Below are 4,847 nucleotides of genomic sequence, written 5' to 3'. Positions count from 1 at the left end.
CTCCTCTCCTGCCCTCTCTCCCTCTCCATCTACCCCCTCCCTCCTCCCTCTTTCTCCCTCTTTCTCTCTCCCCTTCATCTTTTCCTCTCTTCCTCCCTCTCACTGCCTCTCCAACTCCTCCCTCTCTCTGCCTTTCCACCTCCTCCTCTCCCCCTTTCCCTCCCTCTTATTCCTTCTGAAATTCACTGTCTCTTCTCACCTCCCTTTCTCTCTCTTCTCTCCCTCTCTTCCTCTCTCTGATCTCTTCCTCTGACTCAACTGTCTTCTGGGAAAGGGATAGGGTACTTTCTGGAAGGTCTCCAGATCTGCCTTGCTAAATGAGGCCTATCTCTAGCAAAAAAGAACAGAAGATGTCTTCTGCTCCTCTGAATGACCTGGCAGCCTTAAAGAATGGTAGGAAATTCCCAGAGGACCTGCTAATGAGCACTGGAAGAGCCTGGCTGTGAGAGCTGGGAGCTTCAGCATTAAGTTGGATCTGTCTTTTTTTCCTCCTCTGAGAGGCAGGTGGAACATTGACAGGATGCAGAGAGCAAGCAGCGTGGAGGAAGCTATTTGTTATCAAGTTTAGGCTTGCTATAAACAGCTCTCCTTGTCCATTAAGTCATGTTTTTTGTGCCTGCATGTGTGAGTGTGTGTGTGTGTGTGTGTGTGTGTGTGTGTGTGTGTTGGTTCAAGGCTGCCCCTCTGACTTGAACCATAGCCCCACTACTGGCTTTCTCCTAATTAATTGGAGAGAAAAATCTCATAGGGGACTGACAATGTGGCCTAGTGGTAGAGTACTTGTCTTGCATGCAGGAAGCCCTGGGTTTGATTCCTCAGCACCACATAAGCAGAAAAAGCTGGAAGTGGCACTGTGGTTCAAGTGGTAGAGTGCAAGCCTTGAGCAGAAAGAAGCCAGGGACAGTGCTCAGACCCTGAGTTCAAGCCACAGGACTGGCAAAAACAACAAAAACATGTATGGACCTTCCTACCAGGACTGGCTTTGAACCCCAATCCTCAGATGTCAGCCTCCTGAGGAGCTAAGATGACAGGTATGGGCCCCCAGCACCTGGATACGTCATTTTTTTTTTTTTTTACTTAAGGCCTGAGGTCTGTCTCTGGCTTCTTTTTTCTCAAGGCTAGCACTCTACCACTTGAGCCACAGTGCCACTTGTGGCTTCTTCAGTTTATGTGGTACTTAGGAATCAAACCCAGGGCTTCATGTATGGGAGGCAAGCACTCTAGCACTAAGCCACCTTCCCAGCCCCTAGGTCATGTTCTTGTATAAACTTTCAGGAGACCTTGGCTTCATAGGTCACTGATTTCTGAGTAGCAGAAAACACCAGTCAAGATGCCTGAAGTCAGTGGAAACCTGGAGGATATCACAGAATCAGGGAAAATACCCAGACCTGGAAGGAAAACCATGAGACTCCAATATGGCTGCACTACCTGCCTCTCTATTGCATGAGAAGCAAACATGGCTGCTCTTCCTGTTTCTGTACTGCACCGTTTCCCTCATCCCTTCGCCTCTTTCTATAGGAAAAACATCACCTCCCTCTGTTTGTTGATTCATGTCTCTAAATGGCTTGGCCCAAATAGCAGCCTTGGTTTCCCCACCTTTCAAGGTCCTAAAGGCCTAGTCAATTTTTTAGTTGCTTTACACCAGGACAAGAATTACTGTCATGGCCCCTGTTGGGCCCCTGGCCTAAGATCTTACCAAGTGTTGTCTCATTTATTTCTCTACAGTGTGAGTTTCCTTCCTATCCTCACTGATGTGGGAAAGGAAATAGAAGCTCAGTATGAATGGGGTTGAGATTTAAACACAGGGCCTCAACTCTGAAATTGATTCAACTGGCTTAGCTTCTCCTGTGGTTTGAGGATCAGAAGTCTGCTGTCTAATTGACAAAAGGTCAAAAGTTAGGGAGGCCCAGGTGATCCATGTGGGTACAGGGTCCTTTAGGTGAAGAGCCAGACTAAAGCCATTTTGAAGTCCGGCCCCACTTTACCACGCGAACCTGAGATAAGCAGGCCCTGTGAGCAAACCCAAGACAAGTTTATTAGGGCCCAGCCAGTCAAGAACTCTAACCGCCTGGGAATGCTTAACTCTAACAGCCCCTGGAATGCCTCGAGCCCTGAGCCAATCAGATTTGTACCCTTGTCCTAATCTTGCTTGCTTGAACACCTGATTGCTGTAACTTTGTTTTTTGCCTTTATAAGCCCTGTGCAAATGCAGCTCGGAGCTTCCTCCTAACCTCCGCTGCGCTGGAGTTTAGGACAATCCTGAGCCGCGGCCCACTTGAATAAAGCCTTGCTTTTGCATTTCGGGATGTCTGAGTCTCAGTGGCCTTCTTGGTGGTCTTCTCATGACTTGGCATAACAGTTGGGGTTTCGTCCAGGATAGCCCCAGAGACCCCCAAGATCCCAGACTCTGAAGGTAAGAAAACAGCTCTGTTCATTTGTCTTGTCCTGTAATTTGTCTGTCTGTTTGTCTGCTTTCCTTTTTGAGGATGGCCATTCCGACTCATATTTCTTGAAGGGGTTGTCAAAATGGATGCACTTACTTGGCAATCCTGGGGAAACTGGGGCACGCACCAGACTCTCCACCCTTGAAGGGGGACTCTTGGAACCCCACCTTGAACTTGGGTCTACTCCTTCTGCACCCTTGCAGGAGGTTGTGGGCTAACTTGGGTCTACTCCTTCTGCATCGTTGCAGGAGGTTGTAGGCCAACTGGGTTCCACTACTTCTGCACCCTTGCAGGATGTTGTGGGCCAACTTGGGAGATCTCCAACTCATAGCTTTTCTTGTTCTGAGGCCTGTGTTTTTTCCTCCTTTTGTATTGTTATAATTGTTTGGGTTTTTTGTAACCTTTTGGATTAAACATCTGATCAGAGCTATGTGTAACATTCTATCTTGGGGACCTCCATCTAGCCCCCTAGATTTGACCATAGCTCACTGGAGGGAGGTCAAGGAGATAGCTCAGAACCAAGGTTTGGCCCTTAAGGAAGAAAAATGGATCATACTGTGCAAGTCAGAATGGCCCTCACTTGAGGTAGCTAATTGGCCACCTGAGGGGAGCTTTGACATAGTTAAGATCAGGACTTTGCAATGCCTAATCGATGCCCCTTGTTTGGGCTATCCAGACCAGGTTCCTTATATAGACACCTAGAGGGAACTCGTTGACAGGGACTCTACAGCTTGGGTACGGCCTTTCTTACCGACTCCCTCCTCCACTCCTTCCCATACCCCAATATTCACTCAAAAGACACGGGGTGACAAGAGAGAAACCAAGAGGGAAGAGAAGAAATTGTACTCACCTGTCCTCCAGGGAGGAAGCACGGAGGAGGAAATGTTTCCCCCTCCATACTCCCCAACCCAGTTAACTATACAAGAGGAGGACTCTGAGGAAGATATTTCAGCTGTGCCCTCCGCTCCAAGGGTCCCGCTCAGTCAACTCACTGGTGCGGAAGAATTACATCTCTTCATAATTCTGTTGCCCTTCCCCTTCACCCTATAGGTCCTGTGGATGCGGATGGCCGACAACAATTTCAATACTGGCCATTTGCTACTAGTGATCTTTACAATTGGCATGCCCAAAATACCCCCTTTTCTGAGAAACCCCAGGATTTAATTCGCTTGCTTGAAACTATACTTTTCACCAATATGGCCAAAGTTTATGATATTAGACAGAGAGAAAGTGAAAGTCCGGCAGCATACCCTGAACGGCTCATGAAAGCCTTTAGTCAATACACCATGTATGATCTTGAGACCCAGGAATCTGCTCAGAAGATTATGTTTGCCTACATAAATCAAGCTGCACCAGACATAAAGCGAAAGTTGCAGGCTCTAGATAGGCTTGGTGAAAAATCCGTTAGGGATCTAGTAGCAGTGCTGGAAAAGGTTTATAATAAGAGAGAAACAGGAGAACAAAGAAAGGAAAGGAAGGACAAAGAACGTGGAATCGAGCAAGAAAACAGGAACAGAGTTAAGGAAAGGAGTTTGGCTAGAATTTTGGAACAACAACAGGCACAACACAAGAAGGACCTCAAGGAAATCCTGACCTCTGTGCAGGCAGGAAACTTTAGACAGTCCTCCTCTCCAAGTAAGGAGCAGAAGCCCAAACCCCAATCAAGAGTGGGGAAGAATCAGTGTGCCTATTACAAGTAGGAGGGGCATTGGATCAAAAACTGCCCAGAGCTAGCCAAGAAAAAGGAGAAAAAAACAGAAATTAGGATCAAGAGTGTTGCCAGCCTTAGAGTTGCCTGAGGACAGTGACTGAGGGGGTCGAGGCTCAGACCCCCTCCCTGAGCCCAGGATAACATTGAAAGTGGAGGGGAATCCAGTCATGTTCATGGTAGATACGGGAGCAGAAAATTCAGTATTACCAACCCTGAGAGGGTCTATGTCCACTAAAACAACATGGGTCCAAGATGCGACGGGCAATAAACCATATAAATGGACTACCCAAAGAACAGTGGACTTGGAAGTGGGCCAGGTAACCCACTCATTTTTAGTCATCCCTGACTGCCCCTATCCATTGCTTGGACGTGACCTCTTAACAAAAATGAAAGCTCAGATACAGTTCACAGGCAGTGGGGCTTCTGTGATGAACTTAAGAGAAAAGCCTGTTAGTATACTGATAACTAGCAAGTTAGAAGAAGATTCTAACACCACTCAGTGCTGACATCCTTGCACTGTGTGCATCTTCTCTCCATGCCCATTCTGCACACCAACACACCACCCCCGTCCTTCCACAAGTATTTCTAAGGTGTGCCCCACACAGCTGTCTGTCAGAAAATTACCCAAAAGTGAAACCAATCCCTGCTACACTAGATTCACAAAGTCAAAACCATTGCTAGATGCTGGTGGC

This window comes from Perognathus longimembris, chromosome 18 (genome assembly GCF_023159225.1).
Source record: "Perognathus longimembris pacificus isolate PPM17 chromosome 18, ASM2315922v1, whole genome shotgun sequence".
In the NCBI taxonomy this organism is placed as follows: Eukaryota; Metazoa; Chordata; class Mammalia; order Rodentia; family Heteromyidae; genus Perognathus; species Perognathus longimembris.
The sequence above is the reverse complement of the archived record's forward strand: the minus strand, read 5'-3'. Positions refer to the sequence as shown.